The following is a 25,475-nucleotide window of genomic DNA, read 5'->3' on the forward strand; positions in this document are numbered from 1 at the left end:
TTTCAATTCTCACTTCTTCACTTTCCACTGTGGGATGTTGGTCATACTATTTAATCTGAATTTTATATTCCTTGCTGAAAATTGGGGATAATGTTAATATTTAATTCAGTGAACTTTTATGAGGATGTCTGTAATGTGTTTGGAAGAGTCCCTGAAATTTAAAGACACTCAATAAGTGCCAGCTACTATTTATTGTTATCATCATCTTTGACAAACATCTGCAGGTTTATCTTCTGAAAATTTAAATGTAGTTACTAATTCTATTAATTAAATTTAGCGATGAGCTTCTGTAATCTAACATTTTGTATGAAATATGAAAGGCTCTGAGAATGGCCTTTATGTCCTGACTGAAAGATGTTTAAAATTTTTTCACTCTCTGCCAAGCCTCTGGCACTATGAAACCACAGAGCCTTTCTAAAGTTGATTTTATAAACAGAATATAAAATGATGCTTCTGTCTATAGTTGATTTAGACACAATTTGAAAATGTCAAGTACCTTGGAAGGAAATAATGTATTCTATGATAGTGCTGTGTCTGTATAGGACTTTTCCCCCATGAATCATGAAGTTTCCTGTATTCATATCAACATACTGCACTTGTTCCCTGGGAGGAGATTAGGCACCAACAGCATCAAGTAGCTCACCCATCTCATAGACACACACACGGCAATGTAAGCATAGCCCCATTCAGTGAAGATTCAGATTCTGACTTTTGCTGACATCTCTCATCCCTCCCTCTCCCCCTTTTGCCCCATTTCTGCACAGGGTTTTTCCTCCTTTGGCACTGGTGAGAAATTCAAATCATACAAATCTTACATAGCAACGCTTACGCCAGTCTCACCCCCTAACCACTGTAAACAAATCAGTCTCCTTTTCCTGCTCTCTCAGCTTATTCTCAGACCAGCTTGAGAGGCTGCCCTCCCCGAGAGCCTCATTGTGCAAGCAGTAAACTTTCCATGCCCTCCTGGTATGTTATCATCAGTCCTGATGTTCCAAGTAGATATTGGATGAGGGTCCGTCCTGTTTTTTCAGAGTGGCTACAATGCAGAGAAGTGATACTATACTAAAAGAAATTGAGAAAAGACTCACTCCAAATCCAAGGCAATAAAAGTACAAGGTAAATCTGGAATATTTTGTCATGCCCTAAAGCAAGACAGTTCTGAAAGACTAATGGGGTCATGTCAAAAGAATAACAGAGGCCAGGATGAAAAGGATTCCATCTGCCAGAATGGGAAGATTTGAGCATTGAAAAAAATAATAATGGCAATGGGCTATATCACATTGAATATAAATCTATAATAACACAGGGAGAGGAAAGAGAAGAGATGGAATAAATGATAGAAGATCATTCGTTAATAAACATAATTTTAAAACAGATCATTGTTTTACAATGCCAATTTGTAACTGTCTTACTTTTCTCCTTGCTGAAACAAAACACTTGACATTCAAAGTTAAGGGAAGAAAGGTTTATTTCGCTCACAGTTTGTGGAAGCTTTCAGTTCATAGTTGGCTGACTCCAAGGCAGGGTGGCATGGCAGAGGGGCATTGCAGAGAAGGAAGGAAAGTAGCAAAGCAGCAAGCCACCAGTGATGACAGCCCTCTTTCTATGTTTTACATTTTGCCCAGGCTACAAACCCATCGGGCAGGTAGCACTCACATCATTAACCTCAACACTGCACCATGAATCAATCCCAGCATCACATCCTTGATCCTAGCATCACACATCCTAGATCCAGCCACCTCCAAAAAGCCCCACCTATGACCACATGAGGCTTGGGCCAGGGGATCTAGATACAAGCCATAACAGTAACCAAATGTGATTCAGACTGATATCATCAATAAATTCAAAACAAGTAAAATGTTTTTGGAGAAACAAGCTATTCATATGATCTCAAAGCATTATGCCAAAGACTATGAATTTTAATTATCAAAGAAAATAAACATTTAGATGGGATTGTAGCAGACCAAAAATCTTTGTACAGAAAAAGAATCAATTAGTAGAGTGAAGAAACAACCTACAGAATGGGAAAAATTTTTTCCAGGTACTCCTCAGACAGAGGACTAATATCTAGAATATACCAAGAACCCAAAAAAATTAAACCACCTAAAATTAGGGGCACTGAAATAGGCAAGAGAAATGAACAGACACGTCAAAGAAGAACTGAACTACAAATCATTAACAAATACTGTATATGAAAAAATCTTCAACATTTCTGACCATTAGAGAAATAAAAATTAAAATGATGCTAAGATTCCATCTTACTTCAAAAAGAATGGAAATCATTAAGAAATCAAACAATAACAAATGCTGGCATGGCTGTGGTGAAAAAGGAATCCTTCTTCATTGCTTGTAGGAATGTAAACTAGTACAACCATTGTGGAATCAGTGTGGAGATTTCTCAAAGAATTGAAATTAGAATTTCCATATGACCCAGCCATCCCTCTGGCAGGTATCTTCCTCATACTACAGAGATACATGCACACCAATGTTTATAGCAGCATAGCTCATAATAGCTAGATTTTGGAGGCAGTCTATATACACATCAACAGATTATTGCATACAGAAAATGCGGTATCTCTATATATTGTAATACTACTTGGCTATAAATAATGACAAATTTGAGACATTTGTAGGAAAATGGATGCACCTGAAAAACATAATGTTGAGGGAGATAAACCAGACACACAAACTTAACTACTGTACATTATCTCTCATTTGGGAGAGGCAAAGTACAAACAAAGAGAATAATAAAGGATGGATAGAAGGTAACAAGGGGTTGGATCTCTTGCAACAGGGAAGTGGTCCCAGGGAACAAGGGTGAGGGATGAAGAGGAAGGGAAGAGGAAATAAGTAGAATAAAGATATGGCATGTATGGGAGCCTAATAATCTCAATTAATGTAAACATTATATCCCGTAACATGAGCTATGATTAATAATATCAACAAGAATGAAAATGGGATGGAGAATTGGAGGAGGAGGGAGGGGGAGTGAAGGGGAAGGAGATTTTTTAAAAAAACAAACTGCAGTATGTACATGTAACCACTCACCAAGATGATTGTAAACTGCATGAACTGCAAACATGCAGTAATAAAATTTTTAAAAAGAAAAACATTTAGAAGAGATAGTACAATAGGCACTATTCATCTCCAATTCACCTCTGTAGTCTTTTGCCAAAATATTTAACCTGAATCTAATAATGAAAAATAATTAAACATAGACTATAGGGCATGATATAAGAAGGATGTTTTGGATTCTTCAAAGCAATGTGTGAACTTTTATTTGATTTAGATTGAAAACATAGATGATTCTAAAAAACAGTTTTGGACAATTAAGGAAATTTCATTGTGGACATGTGAAAGCAATATTGTGGTTACAGAAAACCTTATTCTTAGAAAGTGTTCTAGAATACATCATGGGGTGAAATTGTCAGTGTCTGTAACTTTCAATTGTCCAACGCATATTTTATATAAGAATGTATTTATTATTATCTAAGAATAAGATTAGATTAGTTTAAAAGGCAGAAGTAAAGAAGGAAAGAAAAAGGAAGAAAAGAAAGACAGAAAGAAAGACAGACAGAAAGAAAGAAAGAAAGAAAGAAAGAAAGAAAGAAAGAAAGAAAAAGAAGAAAAGAAAGAAGAAAGAAGAAAAGGAAGGAGGGAGGGAAGAAGGTAGGAAGGAAATTAAAGGAAGTGTTGCAAATGTTAATATTTTAATAAACCTAGATAAAGAATGTTTATTGTTTGCTCCTTTCAACATTTTCATAGATTCTCTTACTTTTAAATAAAAAATTAAACTTAAAGGCCCAAGATAAGCAACCACTGAAACAATAAATAAACTGCTGATACAATCAATATTCCTGTGTTAACTTCCTTTGAAAGCTGAATAGATATGAAGAGAATGCAATACTCTGTTTCTACCTGGAAATTATTCTTAGTGCAGAAAATAAATAGTAGGTAGTTATGATTATGTCAAAAGACCTACTGCATAGCAGCACATGTTCATGAGTCAGTGTTATCTTCCTCTACCTCTGGCATCTATGTGAATTACTTTTCCCTGAAAGCAGAGTAAATATGTCTTCCTGCCTATAAGGACAACTGACTTAGAAATCAAAAGATTTATGGTTGCTTATTGTGCTACTTCATTTCTATCAGCTTTGATCTGAAGCATCATGCTTGAAAGGCAAATGAACCCTGACTTCTATGACTGGAGAGCCCTTGGCAAGAATCACCTGTGATAGGCAGACAGGCAGGTCTGTGCACTCCCTATAGAGGTCTCCAGTCGCACAGAAGAAACCCGATCAGCCAGCTGCAGGCAGGCAGGTCTACCCACACCCTACCAAGGTCCCCACTCACACGGAACATGCCGAATCACTGCGCTGCAGACAGGCAGCCACCTGGTTCCACACTACAAAGACACAGAGGACACCAGACTACCAGACCAAGGTACTGAGTCCCGCTGCTCCTGGCCCATTGGCAGCGGCTTCTGAGCCACCTTCCCACTGCTCCTGGTCCAAAGGAAGGGGCTTCCCGGTCACCATCCATCCCGCTGCTCCCAGCCCAGAGGAAAGGGCTTTTGGGCCACCTTCTGTCCTGCTGTTCCTGGCCCAGAGGAAGGGGCTTCTGGGCCACCATCCCTCCTGCCACTCCCAGCCCACAGGTAGGGGCTGCTGAGCCGCCATCCCACTGCTCCTGGTCCAGAGGAAGGGGCTTCCTGGCCACCATCCCTCCTGGTGCTCCCAGCCCACAGGAAAGGGCTTTTGGGTCTCCATCCCTACTGCTGCTCCCAGCCCCTGTCCCACCTCTCCGAGCTCAGAGGAGGTAATCCGTGCAGGCGCTAACAGACCCGCACCCCAGTCGAAATGAGAAAACACATAAATAAGTCTCAAAACCAGACTTCCAGATCACCTACAGCAACCCCAAAGGGAAATGAGGTGGAACACTCTGATGCTCAACCACCTGGACCCACTGAACTGGCAACAAAAGGGAATCTGGAAAAAATGAAATCAGAAATAATTTCTCAGATAACAGGAGAAATTGTGCCCCTAGTGCAAGACATGGTTAATACATCTAGAGAGGAACTCAGGAACATGATGGAATCCCAACATAAGAAACAAATGGAATCCATAAAACAGATGCAAATAGATTTCCAGGACATGAAAAACTCCACTGAAAGTCTACACAGCAGAATGAGCCAATGTGAGGACAGAATTTCAGATATAGAAGATAAGATTGCAATTAGTGACCAGGAAAAGAAAAATTGCTTCAAAATTATAAGGGAACATGAGAAATCAATCCAGCAGCTGCTAGATGATGCAAAGAAGAATAACATAAGACTGATTGGGCTCAATGAAGAAACAGGAGAGAGTGGAGATGACATAAAAAAATCTCTTCACAGAAATAATGGCAGAAAACTTCCCAAGCAGGGGAAAAGAGCTTGACATACAGATAAGTGAGGCATATAGGACTCCAAATAGCCTTGATCAAAAAAAATCTACACATAGGCATATAATTGTTAAGATTCCAGAAACACAACAGAAGAACAAAGTTCTCCAAGCAGTCAGAGAAAAGAAACAAATCACATACAAAGGAAAGACCATCAGAATCACAGCAGACTTCTCAACACAAACCATCAAGGCAAGAAGAGCTTGGAGTGACATATTCCAAGCCCTAAAAGAAAACAGCCTCCAACCCAGATTGATGTACCCTGCAAAACTATCTTTCAAAATGGATGGAGAAATAAGATACTTTCATGACAAAGAGTACCTTAGGAACTTGGTGAATACCAAACCAGCACTCCAAAGAATTTTACACAATATCCTAGGAACAGACATTGAGGACCACAACCCCAGGAAGCAAAGCAGAATGAACCCATCTGGCATGACAAGAAATTAAATGGAAAGGGGGAGAACCCAACAAAAAGAAAAAGTCATGGCAATGACAAGTCAATACGTTTCAGTTATAACCATCAACGTTAATGGTCTCAATTCACCAATCAAAAGAAATAGACTGGCAGAATGGGTCAAGAAGCAAAATCCAACAATATGTTGCATACAAGAAACACACTTAATTCAAAAGGAAACTCAACTGCAAGTTAAAGGGTGGAAAACAATACTCCATGTGACAGGAACCCGAAAAAAAGCAGGAGTAGCTATCCTCTTGGCAGATCAAGTAGATTTCAAACCAACACTAAGAGAGATGAAGGACACTACACCCTTGTAAAGGGAAGAATCCAAGAGGAAGAGATGACAATCATAAATATCTATGCACCAAACACTAGTGCACCCAACTATCTAAAACAAAGACAAACAGACATGAAAAGTCATATAGGCACTAATACAGTTGTACTGGGGGACCTCAACATCCCACTGTCACAAATAGATAGATCAACTAGACAAAAAATAAGTAATGAAATATTAGAACTCAATCGAACTCTTGAACAAATGAACTTAACAGATGTTTACAGAGTCTTCCACCCCACAAAATCAGAATACACATTCTTCTCAGCTGCACATGGGTCATTCTCCAAAATAGACCACATACTCACACATAGAACATGTTTAAGTAAGGGCAAACGAATTGAAGTTATCTTCTGTATATTATCAGACCATAGTGCAATGAAATTGGAGATCCATAACCAAAGAAACTCAAAACATTTCATAAGCACGTGGAAATTGAACAACACACTTCTGAATAACCAATGGGTCACAGAGGAAATTAAAGAAGAAATCAGACAGTTCCTTCAATTAAATGACAATGACAATACAACATATTGGAATCTATGGGACACAATGAAAGCAGTCTTATGAGGGAAATTCATAGCAGTGAATACACATATTAGGAAACCAGAACGAGCCCAATTAAACAACCTGATACTGAACCTCAAGCTTCTAGAAAAAGAAGAGTAGGACAACCTCAAAGCTCATACAAGGGAGGAAATCATAAAGATCAGAGGAGAAATCAATGCAATGGAGACTAAGAGAATGATACAAAAAAATCAATGAAGCCAACAGTTGGTTCTTCAAAAGAATCAACAAAATTGACAAACCTTTAGCCAACCTTGTCAGAAATAGGAAAGAAAAGGCCCAAATCCATGCAATTAGGAATGAAAAGGGTGAAATGACAAGAGACCTAGCAGAAATACAGAGGATCATCAATACCTACTTCCAGAACCTATACGCCAAAAAGATGGACAACACAGAAGAAATGGACAGATTCCTAGATACATATGAATTACCAAAGTTGAATGAAGAAGACCTAAAAGTTCTGAACAGCCCAATATCAACCAATGAAATTGAAAATGTAATTGAAAACTTATCAACTAAGAAAAGCCTGGGCCCTGATGGCTTCACTGCTGAATTCTACAAGACATTTAGAGAGGAACTGCTGCCACTACTGTTTAAACTCTTCAATGAAATTGAAAGGGAACCAATACTCCCAAATTGATTCCTGGAAGCAAGCATCACCTTGATCCCCAAAGCAGAGAAAGACCCAACTGAAAAAGAGAACTATAGGCCAATCTCACTAATGAACATAGATGCAAAAATCCTTAATAAAATAATGGCAAACAGAATGCAGAAGATCATCAAGAAGATCATACACCCTGATCAAGTGGGATTCATCCCAGAGATGCAGGGATGGTTCAATATATGAAAATCAATCAATGTAATACACTATATCAATAGAGCCAAGGACAAAAATCATATGATTATCTCCATAGATGCAGAAAAAGCATTTGACAAAATCCAACATGCATTTATGATAAAAACCCTACAAAAAACTGGAATAGATGGTCTCTACCTCAAACTGATAGAAGCCATCTATGAAAAACCAACAACCAATATCATACTAAATGGTCAAAAACTGAAATCCTTCCCACTAAAATCAGGAACAACACAAGGATGTCCACTATCACCACTCTTGTTCAATATAGTTCTGGAAACATTAGCCATGGCAATTAGACAAGAGAAAGAAATAAAAGGAATAAAGATAGGTAATGAAGAAGTCAAATTGTCATTATTTGCAGATAACATGGTACTCTATATAGAAGACCCCAAGAACTCCACCAAAAGTCTTCTAGATTTAATAACCAAATTCAGTCAAGTAGCTGGTTACAAGGTCAACACACAAAAATCAATAGCTTTCCTCTACACAAATGACAGTCTCACTGAGAGAGAAATAGGGCAAATAATTCCTTTCACAATAGCATCCAAAATTTCAACCTAGGAATCAACCTAATGAAAGAAATCAAAGACCTCTTCTCTGAAAACTATGGCACTCTGAAAAGAGAGATTGAAGATGATATCAGAAAATGGACAGACATCCCCTGCTCCTGGGTAGGAAGGATTAATAGAGTGAAAATGGCCATACTTCCAAAACTGCTATATAGATTTAATGCAATTCCAATTGAGATCCCAGCAGCATACTTCATGGGCTTTGAGAAAACAATCCAAAAATTCATTTGGAACAAGAAGAGACCCAGAATAGCAAAAGCAATTCTAGGTAACAGAGACATGGCAGGGGGTATCACACTCCCCAACCTGCAACTCTACTACAAAGGTACTGTGATGAAAACAGCATGGTACTGGCAAAGAAACAGACTTGAGGACCAGTGGAACAGATTAGAAGTTGCAGAAACAATGCCAGATGCATTCAGCCATCTCATCTTCAATACAGGAGCCAAACACCCTCACTGGAGGAAAGATAGCCTCTTTAATAAATGGTGCTGGAAAAAATGGGCTTCAACTTGCCAAAGATTAAAACTAGATCTGTATTTCTCACCATGCACTAAACTAAAATCAAAATGGATTCAAGATCTAAATATTAAAATAGAAACTCCGAACCAGTTGGAACAGAGGTTAGGTAGAACCCTTGAAGACATCAGTGTAGGAAAAGATTTTATGAACAAAACCTCAGTTGCCCGTGAACTAGCACAAACAATCAACAAGTGGGATCTCTTCTTATTAAAAGACTTCTGCACAGCAAGAGAAACCACCAGCAATGTGAAGAGACAACCCACAATGTGGGAAAAAATCTTCACCTGCTCTTCCTCACACAAAGGTCTACTATCTCAAATCTATAAAGAACTTAAAAAGATCAGACCTCTCAAATTTAAAGACCCAATCCAAAAATGGGCATCTGAAATGAACAGACATTTCTCAGACAAACAAGTAGAAATAGCAAATAAATGCATGAAAAAAGGTTCAACATCACTGGTCATTTGAGAGTTGCAAATGAAAACAATGCTGAGTTTCCACTTCACTCCAGAAAGAATGGCTGCTATCATGAAATCAACCAATAACAAATGCTGGCAGGGCTGTGGGGAAAGAGGAACCTGCTCCACTGCTGGTGGGATTTTAGACTGGTGCAACCACTGTGGAAATCAGTATGGAGCTACCTCAGAGAACTAGGACTGGAAGTCCCATTTGACCCTGCTATTCCACTGCTGGGGATCTTCCCCAAAGAATTAAAAGAATCATACCACAGTGATATATGTGCACCCATGTTCATAGCAGCACAGTTTGTAATAGCTAAAACTTGGAAACAGCCCAAATGCTCATCAACTGGAGACTGGATAAAGAAAATGTGGTTTTTTTAGTAAAATGGAGTACTACTCAGCCATAAAAATGAGAAATTAGAGACATTTATAGCTAAGTGGATGCACATTGAGGCAATACTCTTAAGTGAAATAAACAGGACACACATGAATAAATACCAAATAGTTTCTCTGGTGTGAGAAACTGAAAGTGTAAATAAGGACTAAATGTATAATAGGTAATGTGAAATAGGAAGAAAAGGAGCACAGGGGAAGGAAGTGGGAGAGCTAGGGGAAAGGATAGAAGGGAGTGGGATTAATATGAGAAAATGGAAAAATAGGAACGAAATCTTTGTAAATAGGGAAGAATGGAGGGGTTGAAGGGAGAGCTGGGCAAGGGTGAAAAATAAGAACCAAGAGAGATTATGTAAAGATGCAAATTTCCAATGATGAATGTCATTATATTGTATATCTAAAATGTACCAATGATTAGAATGAATAATCGATAATGTAAAATAGGAAGAAAAGGTCCAAAGGGGTAGGGGTAGTGGGAGGGGCAGGGGAAAGGAAAGAAGGGAAAGGAAAAATGATGAGAAATGGAAATAAAGTCTTTGTAAATAGGAAAGGGTGGAGAGGGTGAAGAGAGAGCTAGGAATGGGTAAAAAATAAGAACCAAGATGCATTATGCAAAGGAACAATTCCTAATGAGAAATGTAATTGTGTTGTATACCTACAATGTACCAATAAAAGAAGTTAATGAAAAAATTTTAAAAAATTAAAAAAAGAATCACCTGTGATTAACATCTCTTTGCTCAAAGGAGAGCCACTGCTTGAGGATGACACTTCTAAGTTGTTCTGTTTGTCATTATTACATCTGAAAACAGCAATAGGTCCTTGTCCTACTCCCATGCTCCCTCAAAAAAATAATAATTGGCATGCTCATTATCTTTTCAGAGCCTGGAGGAATATATCCTAGTAAGACTAGGCAAATGAACAGTCACCCAGATCTTTGACTTTGGAATGCCTTTCTACAATGTATTATTATGCTGCCCTTTGCCAAATCTTTTTCCTTTTCTATAATACCTTTTAAAATGACAACTAATTTTTCTTTTTGTCTGCTGAAAGACTCTGTATGAATAAGGATTGCCGGCCACCGCATATTACAAACTCAGAATAAAACACATCTGTGGAATCCTCCAGCATCACATGTCCCATCCTTGACCCATGTGAGATCTGCCACCATCATATTGTTTGTTGACATTTGTAACACAACGGTTTTGATATTTTCGTGTTTTTCTAAATGTTCTTTGGATTTCAGTCTTTACAACACATCATTTCTCCATGGTAGAGAACACAGCTTGCTCTACATGAAAATGAAAATCCATAAACCAGTTTAATGTGCTCAGAAATTTGAGCAATATGACTTTTGGGATGAGTGAACCTTTCTTATAAGATGATTGTTTGCCTCTGAAAACTAGAAAATTTCTGCTAAATGCATACTTTAAAAACGAAAACAAACTGTTACCTCCATGTCATTATCAATGTTTCTGCATATTTAAGCAAAAGAAGTGTAAAATCAAGACTCCAAGAACAAAAGTTTAAGTCCTGACTTTACCACCAGCTTTGTGTAGCCTTTAAGTGAACTTCCAGGGTTCTTTGAACCATTGCCTTGTGAGATGGGTTTGGTTACCCCTACCACACAGAGATTCTAAGGGGTAAATTGTGATGATGTCTACTGAGCAGTACAGAAGTACTCACATCCAATATGTTATCCGATGCTGGGGTGTCCGGGTCCTCTCTCAGCTCTTGTTGTCCTGTTTAAAGATCTGGAGAATACAACTGAAGAGTATAGAGATCTTACACTTATTAGAATATTAAAGGTAGAAAAAGAGGGAAAAGAAGTGTGCTATGCAGAGCACATGTGGGTCAGTGAAAATAGGAAAAGAGCAGAGTGTGGGGCCAGCCAGGGAAAGGACCACTGTAGCCTGAGGTTAAGGCCTCTGTCTGTTATCCCTCTTTCTGGTGTCAGACATGGACTGTCTCACAGAAGCTCCAAAGCCACCCTGAGCATGCATCCCAGCTGTGACTGACAGGTCTCCAGGATTGACAGGTCATGCCTGATTGTTCAGCTAGCTTGCCATGCCCTAATCTCCTGCCTCAAATCCATGATGGCCAAATTTGAGCCTATTGAGAATTACTAACATCTAAATCATGTACATGAAAAGAGAATTCACACCTGGACAGACTGTAGCTAAACAGATAGTTTTACCCTTGCCTAACTGGAAGTCAGGGGGTAGGTTCTGCTGTTCTTGTTTCAGAGGCTCAACAATCACTGTCAGGTTGGGAGGCATTTACTCAGGTTACTTGGCCTTTCCCTCATAGTAACAGCACAGGGCAATATCTCTTGTCAACTAATCTTTGATCTTAGCAGGAAAAGGCCTGGCTCATGTTGATCTCTTTGATCAACAAAACAGATCTTTCCAGAAGTCTCAATAGACTTCAGCTTCTCTGACCAGAACTGTGCCATTTGGTTTGCCCTCACTCCCATGGAAGCTGGAAAGGGAGTGTTTAGTTTTCCTCACTTATGCTGAACAGGGTAAAGGAGTAGTTTGTTAGGAATGGAATTTTGGGGTTCGCTAAACAACGGTATCTACTACACAGGATTATCTAAAGGACTAGGGAGAACATATGAAAACATGGACTTTATAAGGTCTTTATCAGCTTTGCCATTTACCACCTGCTGTTTTTCAATAATCTATTCAATGTCTCTTTATAAGTATTAAGGGATTAATATAACTATAGGGATTTAAAATAATATTAAAGGATTAGTGCAGGGTTGGTGTAAAGATTATGATATATATTATAGATATATATACTATTATATACACATATTAATATGTATTTCCAGTATCTGATACATTATAACTATGTAATAAGTTACAACATTGGGCAGAATATGCTTTTAAAATTGCATTTCTGTTGCAATGACAACTTGACGGTTATGAGTCAACTTCTATTAGATATTTAAATATTTAAAATTAAACAACATCATTGAAAAGAGTAGAGAAAAAGTGAGACAGAAAACCCCAAAGTCCTCAAAGAAAAGTAGACATTATTGACAACTGTCCTGAGGTAATATTGGAAGTTTACAGGTTGGCTTGTGTGCTCCAGACAGAAATCTTCATAATGTTCCTGCAGAATGATTTTGGGTGTTCATTAACAGGTTTGATAATTGTAAAAAAAAAGGTATTTTGAAATGATTATTTGAAACATGTGTTACAAGGAAAAGTTTAATTGAGAGTGCTTCCTTAGCATTATTTGATAGGTTGAATTTTCTGTTTGAAGAAGTGAAGTACTTCAAATATATTAGTTACAAAAGATATTTGAAATACAAGTTCTAATTCTTTTTATATTTTTGGGACAATAGCTATAAGTCTTCAGGGATAATATCCACCAGTAAGAGACAGATACGTTTTATACCCTTTGAGAGAAATATAGATCAACACCAAACTTTTCTATGAATGAGGCAACTTGACTTAGCAAATGAGCACTCCCTTTATGCTACTGCTGCCAGGTAAAATACAGGATGTTTAATTACATTTTAATTTCAGGTAACAATGGATTCTAATTTATTATCAGCATTATTAAATATTGTATGGGGTATGTTTATATGAAAGTAATATTCTTTGTTTATTAAATTAATTGGTAATCCAGTATATTTCCTCCTTTGGGCAACCCTATCTCAAATACATCTTAGAAGTTGCTGATCAGTTGCAGGAACCTGCCTGTGTCCTCTAGAGTCTAAGAGTAAAAAGACCCCTAATGAATGGTCACATTTTCCCCAATTAAAAATTGGTCTTTCTGGATCCAAGGATAGCAAAGATAAAATCTTATGTGAGTGTAGCTAACCTATTAACTCATGAACAATTTTTTGCTATGATCAATTTTACTTTCTGTGAACGTTCTCAGTAGGAAAATGACCTGATAGGAGCAATAGGGGAAAAGCACAAAACTATCTACAGCAATTCATTTAAAACAACTATATTAAAAAGAAATGTATGGCAAAAGACATAAATCAAGTAAAAAGTAAATAATAGACTAGAAAAATATTTGCAACACACATGGAGAGGGAAAATATCTTTAAGATGGAAGAGCTTTTTTTTGCTTATAGGAAAATATAAAATAAACAGCAGTGTGATGCCATGTTTTTACTCATCAAGCTGGGAAAAATATGTAATGATGATGTCAAATGTTGACAGAAATGGAAAAATAAGCATTCATATAAAATTGCTGATAAGAATTTAAATTGCTAACATCTTTTTAAAATAAAGTAGGACATTTTATATCAAAATATGAAATATACAAACCTTTGACCCTAAAATCCTATCTTCTGCTACTGATCTATTAGATAATACAGAAATAATAGATAATAGAGAAGTTAAAGTCACAAACTATAAGGATATATGTTCAAGTAATTAAATTTTGATAATGGCAAAATCTCTAACCCAAGTGTAGCAAATATTTTATGTAAAGGGTCAGATAGAAAGTATTTGGAGCTTTTCAGGCCATATGATTTTTGTGGCGGCTTGACTCTACTAACATATGGTGAACAAGACTTTGATGATATGTAGATGAATAACCATGATTGTATTCCAATAAAATTTCATTCACCAAAACAGGGAGCAGACCAGATTTGGCCAAAGGGCCATAGTTTGCTAACTACTTCTCCAAGTGATTAGAATTTATTTATTCATGATGGAATAAATTATGTAATACTATATATCATTGAAAATATTAAACTTGTATCAATTAATTTAGATAACAGGCATTTGTTAGGAAATTTTAAGTAAGAAAAACTGGTTACACAGTAATGTACAATGATAGCAACCACAACAACACAAATTTTATGATATATATAGATATATATATATATACATACTCTGGAGAAATATATAACAAGATACAGACCAAGATAATATTTGTTATCACTGAAGTTAGGTGAGAATGAGTGTTAATATTTTTAAATAGAAGTTGTTATATTTTTGCTACATAAGGTTAAACAATAAATAAAAATCTCACAACTGATTTTTATAAATTATCATGAAGAGGCGCTATAGTTACTTTGAAGTCAAATATTGTACTGCCAACTGTCATTTTGAAATTTTTAATTTAGCTAGGAGTAGCCCTAAAGAAATTCAGTTATCCACACTAAAAGGTTTTATCCTATTCACACAATGTAACTCTCTTTCTGATACTTTCTTATGTGTTTAAAAATCAGTAAGTGTATGAATGAACAAAGAATATGAAGTGAAAGTTTAAGTAATAGTAAAGCAGCAGGACTTAATGATTTTAGGGCTTCAGCTCACTACCCTTGACTTCTTGTCTCCTGATCTTCTGAGTTTTTCTTGGCTCTGAAGTCAGTAAATATACTAAAACTTGCTTAGGATTTCAAAACTTAAGAGCTGGGTTTTTGACAAGGATCTACCACAACTACCATGATTTTGCACAATGATCAAATGTAGTAGTACAGATAGTTTATTGTTGTTCATTAGTTGCTGATATGATGATTTCCTCTATAAAAGAGCTAACACAATTCATAAGTAATCATTTAGAATCAATGTAAACATTAAGTAAAGTTGCTGGCTATATCAGCCTAACAGACTTAGTAACACTTCTCTTTAATAGCAATAATCCATCAGAAAACTACAGAAAGATAATACTATCATAACCACAAAAGCATCCTAAAATATCCAGGAGTTAAAATAACCTAGGTTATGTAACCTACATATCTTTATGGAGAACCTTGCTAAATTGTACTTTTCAGAAAAGCAAAATCATAACTTTTATAGTAATATAAAATGAACATAGGTCAAACATGAAAAATGCAAGAATAAATGAAGGAAAGAATAAGATGTTGCAATCAATTCAAAAAGCATTTAAGAAGTCAGAGATTTATGCAAGATTTAACAGGTAAATATTAGGACAAGATTGCTGAATTAGTTATAAAAATTAATGTCCACCAGAACATACTATAAATCTGGGATTATCTGTTCCATCAGACACAAAATTATTTGCCCCTGCTGGACAAAATTCTAGAAGTTAACATGTAATTTCACTGAGTCTGCAACCTTTTCTTAATAATAAACAATTAGCTGAGCTGAGATCATCCCATAATAACCTTTGTATCCTTTGTCCCTATGTGATAATGAAAGTATGTGTCACCTACTTTTTTTGCTTTATTTTCATGCTTAAATTCATTTTTTGACATCCCCTAAAATTCTAGTAAAGGACATAAAATATGACCTAAATAAACAATGACATTTCATGCTCTTTGATTTGATGACTTTATATTAAAAAGACGTAGATTTTCTTCAATTCCATATGTAAATGGCATGCATTTTCAATTAAAATTCCAGTAAGAGACTGAGAAATTCACTAAACTTGCAGTAAATTTGTAAAGAATAAAAGTCCATGGCTATCGATTACTTGAAGAGAAGTTATAAACAAGAAAACCTTCCTCTCCTCCCAGATATTAAAATGTGTGACAAGCCCAGAGTAATAAAAATGTATTATTAGTGCAAGATCAAATAAATAAGTCAATAGAAGAAAAGTACCCAGAAATAACTATGTATACATGGGAATTTAATAAACCTTAAAGCATTTAGACAAAATAAGTGGAAACTATTAAATTGATGTTTTAGTAGGAAATTGGCCCACTATCTGGAGAAAAATGAAATTGTATTTCTATATAATCCTACATAAAGGTGCTCTCCACATAAAGATTTAAGTAGAAAGGGAAAAATTATGAAGTTAATACAAGATAATTTAGAAGAAAATCTTTATTATCTAGGAATAGAGAAGTGTTTTTAAAACTTCAAAAGGAAAAATCCAAAGGGAAAAGATTGATAATACGATTACACCAAAATTAAGGCTTCCATTTAGTGAATACCACAGGCCAAATTGATAGATGGAAATGTACTTGCAGCTACACAAGAAATAATTAATAGCTCAAGGCACATTTTCAACCTTAGAATCCTTAAGGATTTTCAAAGTTTAAAATAAATGCCAACAAAATTTTGAATCACAATTGTAAACATTTTACGATAAAGAGGATTAAATGTGACAGAATGGTTACCTTAGTAAATAGTAAAAATGTCATACCTTAAGATTAAAAGTAGAGGGTCTCACAGGGATCAGTGATAATGATATGCCTCAATCTTAGTGTTATTAATTTAAGCCTGTGTAGCTGATTAATAAATAAAGTAACAGTGTGCTGGAGAAACCTAAGCATGTCTGCATTACTACTGAGGAGTAATGCATTATCTAAACTTCCTTTGCTTCTTACATTTACACTTTTCCTCTCTCTAAATTTACCATGTCTCACTTCTTGGCTATGGCTGTTCTGAGAGTCTTCTGTAGACTGATACAGGGTTTCACATGCTTTGAGATCAGACACCAACAAGGTAGTCCAGCAAAGAAGAAAAATGGTCACAGTGAAAACAATTCTGGTCTCTGCTTTTGTTATGCCACAAAAATTTTGGATATTGTCTTTGAAATCAAGATCCCATTGTTTTTGCATTTCTCCCTTATTTGGTACATCATTTTCATGTTTAGTAAGAAAGTATGTTTCTATTGTTTTCTAATTTGCAAATCACTTTGATGAAACATCCTCTAATTTAATCTTCACAACACAATTGAAGGTTTTTTCATTCCTCTTTTGCAGTTGAGAAACAAATGCCTAGAGACCAGAGAACTTTAAAAATGTCATATATCTGTGAAATGGCAGAATCAGAACTTAAAATCAGGTTTTCTGGCTTCAAAGCTCACTTTTTAGTCCAATATTTCAGGTTGCTTTAGTGCAAAGAAATCTTTATCTTAAGTGAATTTCAAGTAATTAAAAAAATTGATGAAATTCTTGTACAGCTTTCTGTTGCTATTTATGCAGAAATTGGCTGAGAATTAATTGGTGAAGAATCAGTAGACAGAACAAACAGGAAAAGCAATTTTCAGGTGAAAGTCTGAAAATAAGTAATAAATAATATAATTCCCTGGCTATCCACTACTGTTTGAAAACCATGATGCATATTACAATAAATGCCAAATTTCAAGGAATTCCAACTTGTCAAAATGCATTAGGGTATGAATTGTAAATGTTCTGCAGTGTCATCCTAGATGTAGTTTCTGAAGAAGGAATATTTATGGCATTAAACTTCTCAAAATCAGAAAAATATTTAGGCATGTGTGTAGTTCAATTTTACAAAATAACAATAATGTGAGAAATGATTAAAATAGAACCTAAAAATACAAGACCCCACTTCAAAGTGGCCTGTGGGCTTTGTCCACAGTCACTTCTCACCTGAGCCATGCAGTGTCTACTGACTGCTGCTACCTGAGATACCAAGGCAGCAAGGCAGGTGCACTGCAGAATCCACTCTGTGGAAGGGGCACCATTTACCTCAGCCTTCAGAGCCACACTACAGGAAACTGCAGGAGTTAAACTGTCTATAGTGCCTACAGTGCCTTACCCATACAAATTCTGTTGTTGTGTTCATGGTGCCTCTATCTCTGGTGCTGGCTCCATTGTGCACTACTTTGGAGACGTTCAAGGCTGCTTCTGGTTTTTTCCCAGAGATCCTGAGGTTTACATCCTTTAATAAAGTACCTTTCTGCTTCTACAAGCTAAGACAGTTTCTTTTGTTTGAAACTAAGGACCTCTAAGTGAATGCATAATGGAATTTCTTTTCTGCCAAATTAGATTGGATATTTTGTTGTCTGTGCTGTTGTCTGGAGTTGTTGGAAATAGGGACTTAAATTATAGAAATAGTCCGGGTGTTGTGTAGAGGATTATAATGGCCCTGTATATTTTAACTGCGGGAAGCTGCAAAAGTGTTCTCAGAAATATATGCATTACCTGACTAATCTATTGCTTGCAATTTTCCGATAGGTGGTTTGGAATTCTGTAGGACCAATTTCAGAGTAATTCAGCTCTTAATGTTTTCTGTTTGCTATTTTATTGCTAAATTGAAAGAAAAATATTAGATACTTTTGTGTCAGGATATTCAAGTACTTCATCCATTGTTCTATGCTGAAAGAATATATTTCAAATTATACAAATTGAAAAACAGATAGATATATGCTATGATTCTGTGAATCATACAGAAAAGATTTGATGAATTTTTGTACCTTATAAGAACAAAGCTATCATGACTACAAGTTTTTCTGGTATTAAATGTTGGAATGCTGGTAGCTAGGCCTGGAAGAGCATGAAATGAAATAGGCTTGCATTTCATAAAATGTTTTGACTGAGATCACAGTCACGATAACCTAATAGTTTAATTGGCCTTTCCTGGAACCTTCTATGACTGAGCCTACCTAGAACTCGATTACACAGCACAGGTTTTCAGACACAAATACCAATGAGACAAACAAATGGGAGACACAGCTCATTAAAGACAGTCAGGAGTGGGTGAGGAGCATGAGGAACTGGACCATGCATGCTTTACATGAAGATATTCCAGACCAAAATTCAAAATTCAAAATGTCCTGGCTATCAGAATTTATAACCATCTTTCCTTCTGGTTTCCTTTCCGCTGTCTGCTCCAAGAGCTCTGGTTTGTCTAGACTCTGAAGTTCTCCAACAAAGAAATATTGAAGAGGACTGACCAGTTCTCGGGGTTCTAAAACCATGGCTGGTGGTTCAGTGACATTTAGAGATGTGGCTGTAGACTTCTCACAGGAAAAATGGGAATTCCTGGATTCTGCTCAGAGAGACTTATATAGAGATGTAATGTGGGAGAACTATAGCAACTTCATCTCACTAGGAGCTTCTGTTTCTAAACCAGATGTGATTACCTTATTGGATAAAGAAGAGAAGGAACCTGGGATGGTTGTGAAGGAAGGGACAAGAACCCACTGCCCTTATTTGGAGTCCAGATGCAGGACCAATACCCAATCTCCAGAAAAGGATATTTATGAAATATATTCATTACAGTGGGAGATAATGGAAAGAATGAAAAGCTGAAGCCTTCAGGGCTCTATTTTTAAAAATGACTGGGAATGGAAAAGCAAGATTGAGGGCCAAAAAGAACCACAAGATGGGTATTTTGGGCAGGTGAAAATTGGCTCTGAAAAAATGACCACTTATAAAAAGCAAAAGTTTCTTACAGATTATCAGAGAGTTCACAATGGAGAAAAGTTATATGAATGTAAGGAATGTAGGAAGACTTTTATTCTTCACTCAACACTTAATCAACATCTAAGAATTCATACTGGTGAGAAACCTTATAAATGTAGGGAATATGGACAGGACTTTAGGCAGCATGCACACCTTATTCAACATCACAAACTTCATACTGGTGAGAAACCCTATGAATGTAAGGACTGTGGCAAGGCCTTTACAGTGCTCCAAGAACTTACTCAACATCAGAGGCTTCATACTGGTGAAAAACCTTATGAATGCAAGGAATGTGGAAAGACTTTTAGAGTGCATCAGCAGCTGGCTTGGCATCAGAGAATCCACACTGATGAGAAGCCCTATGAGTGTAAGGACTGTGGGGAGACCTTTAGACAGTCTACACACCTTACTTGACACCAGAGACTTCATACTTCTGAGAAGCTCTATGAATGTAAGAAATGTGGGAAAGCCTTTGTATGTGGCCCAGACCTTAGAGTACATCCGAAAATTCATTTTGGTGAGAAACCCTATGGATGTAAGGAATGTGGAAAGGCTTTTAGAATATGCCAACAACTTACTGTCCATCAGAGTATTCATACTGGTGAGAAACTCTTTGACTATAAGGAATGTGGGAATACTTTCAGATTAAGACAACAACTTGTTCACCATCAGAGAACTCATACTCATGAGAAACCCTATGAATGTATGGAATGCTGGAAGACCTTTAGTAGTTACTCACAACTTATTTCACATCAGAGCATTCATATTGGTGAGAGACCATATGAATGTGAAGAATGTGGGAAAGCCTTCAGACTGCTCTCACAGCTTACTCAACATCAGAATATTCACACTGGGGAGAAACCTTATGAATGTAAGAAATGTAGGAAGGCTTTTAGACTTTATTCATTTCTTACTCAACACCAGAGAATTCATACTGGTGAGAAACCCTACAAATGTAAGGAATGTAAGAAGGCCTTTAGACAGCATTCACACCTCACTTATCAGAAAATTCATAATGGAATTGAATACAGAAAAGCCTTCAGATGTACATTGTGTTATAAAACACTACCAAATCCATTTTTGAGAAAATTTGTTTCGTGCTTATAACTAAGAATAAGAAATTTTATATTGGAGAAAGAATATGTTGCTTTAAAAGCCTTCTTTTATCATTAAAACTTTGTTTATCTTCATCAGATTCCAATGAGAGAATAATGTCATAAATGTTGGAAAATATTTATCCTTACCTGTCATTGTTTTCTTTTCCTACTTTATTATTATTGTGATATTAGACAAGATGCTATCATTTTGTGCCTCATTTTGTTCACTTGTAAAATAGTGATATTAGTACAGTAGTTGCATTATTTATTGTTGTATAATAAATCACCACAAAAACTTATTCATAGCTTAAAAAATATATCTTTGTTATCTCACGATTTCTCTGTATCAGGAAAATAGGCACAACTTAGTTGGGTCTTTGTAGTCACAAGGTTAGCTGTGACTGGTCAGTCATCTGAAGGCTTGGCCAGGGAAGGATCTATCCAAGCTAACAAGATGGATGCCCGAATTCCTTTCTCTTGGGCTGTTTCATTGTGATTTTCAGTCTCTAGCAGGCTATTGGCTGAAGGTTGTCTGCATTTCCTTTGCCACAATGACCTCTTCAATATGACTGCTTGCTTCATCAAAGTACGTAAGCCAAGAAGGTGGTTGCCAGCAAGATGGAAGTCTGCTATCAAGGAAGTTGTAAACTTGAATAATCTAATCATGGAAATGACATTCCTACTACCTTTGCTATCTTCTACTGGTTAAAAGCAAATTACTAGATTAGCCACTTCTCACAAGAAGGGGATTATACAAGAATACCAAGAGACAGTGACCATTAGTGGCCAGTTTAGAGTCAGCTTGCCATGCTATGTAATAGAACTGTTGTGAGGATGAAGTAGTTAATACTTAGAAGAATAGCAGTCACAAGAATAGCTTGTGTTCTGTAAATATTTTGTATAATTATTATTATTCTTACTAGTATTAGTGAATTCCTTTTAAAGAAAATTATCGTAGAAGTAATAAATGTAGAAATGTCTCCTGTTACATCTCAACACTTACTAAGCTGAAAATAATTTATTTTAGGTAAAACCTAGGAAATTGTAGTGAATGAGAATTTCTCCATTACTTGAACTGCATCAGAAATTTCACAGTGAAAAGAACTATGATTTTCATGAATGTACAGTTAAGAATACAGCTGTTGGAGAATCAGAAATATGAAGCAATTTTTCCATCTATGATATAGCATCCTCTTGTCTGGCCACAGTTCAAGATTAATCACAAACTCTGAAAAAGATAGCATAAAAGAAACTACCACTTTGTAATTTAACTTGGTGCATGCATGTGTGTAAAACTTATGTATAAAAGAAAATATTCCATTATACTCAGTATAATTGCTCCATCTTCAAATAGTGTTTCTAGTTGGGTCTTTTGACTTAACCCCTCCAGTAGTTTGATAGTTTATTTGGTTGTGGCTGCATAATTTTGTCAATTATGGAAAATACTAGGGTATCAACTCATCATTCTTAAAATCAGTGAGTATATTTGGAGAGTGAGTATATTTTTTTGCCCATGTGAGCCAAATATCAAGCTCATCAAAAATTCACGAAATCTTAGTGTTTCTCTTTTTGAAACTTAAATCCAACCAATAAATATAGATAGAATAATAGGATTAGAATATTTATTTTTAGACTGTAGTGAAATAATGGGTCCAGAAAATGATTTTCAGTGGATGCTAAAACTATTAAGTGAAAGATTTTGTAGAGAAAGTATCAAGCTGATCACTTCAGAACACTGGCCAATTTGAACCTCAATAAAAATTAGACTATTAGACAATATGCACCACTTGATAAAATACTATAGGAAGCACACACCACTACATATGAAGCCATATTGCAAAAATAATGAACAGGAGGAATCATACTTTTGTTTATTTATTTATTTTTCAGTAACGGGGCTCAAACTCAGGACCTTGCGCTTGCAAGGCAGGCTCCAGAACCACTGAACTAAATCCCTGGCCATATACTTTTAAATCAAATTCTTTATAACCAAGAATTTGGGGAATAGATGAATAAAGTAAATGTTAAAAGGAAGCAGCCATTTAGATCCAGAATATGTAAATTTCTGCAGAAAAGTTAATCTTATTTCATCAAGTAATGAGTGGCATGAAAAAGAAGAGAGGCAACTATTAATAATAAAGGAGACTTAAGAGACATGACAACTAAATTCATTACGTTGGCATTTCTTGAACCTGGTTTTAACAAAATAGAAAAGGACACTTTGGAAGTAGTAGAGGAAATGTGCACCTGGACTAAGTATTAAGATGATATTTAGAAATAATTTTGTTAAGGATGACAATATCAACATGGTTACAAAAAAAATGTCCTGTGTGGTAGAGTTAATATACTTATGTGTTTATGAAATAAGATATGCAGACTTGCATGTCACTAGAAAATGAATTGGCAAAGAGAGATGGAAACTAGATTACTAAATGTTGGTAATTACTGAAGTGAAATATTTCATGGTGGTTCATCGTGCTAATATTTCTACTTTTGTAGGTTTGACATTTCAATAATAAAATTTTCAAAATAAAAAAAAAGAATTTATAATGGTAGATAGTTGCCAAAAAGACTGCTAATGTGTGATTTCTGAGATACAGAATGTGACCTCAGTCCAGTTTTTTGTGAGAGGAAATATAAGGAAATATGTGTCTCAAGTAGTTTATTATGAAGTTAGGCTGCTGCTGGACCACTGGAGACTAATTACTAGATATTGCCACCACCTTCACACATCATAACTATAGTACACATCTCTTGTTAATATGGCAATGTGATAGTGCTGATACCATTGTGAACTGAACATTAGCCATTCCGGTGTGCAGAGGCATCTGTCTCGTGAAAAAGAATAAACAACCCGGAATCAAGCAAAGCAGGAGAGGCTCAGACAGGAAATAGTTTGGAACTTAGGTTGGAAGGACTCAGCGTGCCAGTAGCAATCACTCTCACTTGGCTCTCCAAATCTATCCATTTACCCCTTTCTTTGCTGGGAGAGTGAAGTTTTCTGTAATATTTAGTCTCTTCCAAATACTCTGGGGAACAAAGGCTATCATGCAAATGCGTTTCCCTGATTATCTTTCAGGGAAGGAATGGTTCCAGCCTTCAGGAGTCAGCCCCTTCTAGGGTTGTCATGGCTACAAAGAGCCCCTTACTAGGGTTACACCCTTCTGAGGCAGTACATCCAGTAACTGGTAGTAGGAAGAATATCAGTGCCAGGCCATTTCCCCAACACAGCCCCTCACTGATGACACTAAGTGTCAGAGCTTCCTATGGGATTGGCTAAGGCTGTCAGTCCTGCACTACAGGTCACCCTCTCCTTCCCAATCTGCTTTGCCCCACCCCACTCCTGGCGCATTTCCTTACAAAAATCCTAAAACCAGGGCTGGGATTTAGCTTAGTGGTGCCCCCACCTGCCTCTCAAGCTCAAGGTCCCGAGTTCGAGCCCCAGTACCAAAAAAAAAAAATCCTAAAACCTAAACTATGTCTTAGTCACCTTGAGAAACCCAAACTACGTCTGTTACTTTATCCAACTCCAAGAGTGGAATGATTACTCTGAACAGTCACAGGGTAATATTATTTAATTTACCAAAGGTTGGCTCAAGAAGGGACATTTCTGACTCAATTCTGGCTAATGAAGCATGAACTGAAAGCCACTAGGAGTCAGGCAGCAACTTCTGGAAAAAGAGCTTGTCCTCTCCTGTCTCTGGGTTTGGGATCTTGGTGTGAGAGATGATGCCTGTGGCTACTGCAGTAACCTTACAGACATGAAAGAAGTTGGTCAACAGCCTGGGGATGAGACCAAGAGATAGAAAAACACGATTCACTGATGATGGTGCTGAATGGTCACAGAAGCCAGTTTAAGCCATATATATTCACACACACACACACACACACACACACACGAACACGTGCACGTGCATGTCTATTGCAAAAGCTCACAAGCTCACAGATTATTCTTCGCTTTGCTACACATCCAGGTAACTTCATTGGTAGAAAGTTCTGCCACTCAGGTCTTAGTTCTTCAAAATCTAGCTCCCATAGGGAGAAGCCCCAAAACTCTAAGTTTGCTGACACGAGTGCCCCACTTCCTGTAAGAGAGCCAACCTCTTCCTCTTTGGTTGACTCCAGGAACATTTCTCCTCCTTCCCAACACAAGATTCCCACAATATTCTCTTCCAAACACTATTTGTAACTACGAAGACTGTTTCTTACTGCTTTCATTCTCTGTCATGGTTTTGAACATTTTGAATACAGTAATCACTATATTGTTCATTACCTTATGCCCATTTGTGACACTTGAAGTTCTTTCACCTTCATGACTGGTCATTGATTGTCTCATAACTGTTTGCCACAATGTCAAATAACAGCAGAAGGATGGCTGAACTGCAGAGGAAAGCCTAGTGTAACTTGCAAGTGATCACAGGCTGAGGGTGACAGTAGAAACTTTGCTTGCCCTTACAGTTAAAAGAACAACAGAACTGACTTTATTATACCTGCCAATTCTACATGGTAAGAATAATTATTGATTATACTGCCAAATACTATAATATATTTATACACACATAAAATTATTTTTGTTAATTTAAGACACAGATAGGTTCACTCCCTGCAACCAGTCTTGCTAACATCACTTGTAACAGTTCCCTGGTCTAGAGCTGAGAGTAAAGGTCTGCAC

At 36.6% G+C, this 25,475-nt stretch overlaps 1 pseudogene; it reads left to right on the forward strand.

The window, feature by feature from the left end:
* The first annotated feature begins 19,212 nt into the window (after positions 1-19,212).
* Positions 19,213-20,813, forward strand: LOC101706531 (uncharacterized; annotated as a pseudogene).
* Positions 20,814-25,475: the final 4,662 nt, after the last annotated feature.

Source organism: Heterocephalus glaber, unplaced genomic scaffold (genome assembly GCF_053883595.1).
Source record: "Heterocephalus glaber isolate CG9 unplaced genomic scaffold, H.glaber_assembly_v1.0 deba00001606, whole genome shotgun sequence".
NCBI lineage: Eukaryota > Metazoa > Chordata > Mammalia > Rodentia > Bathyergidae > Heterocephalus > Heterocephalus glaber.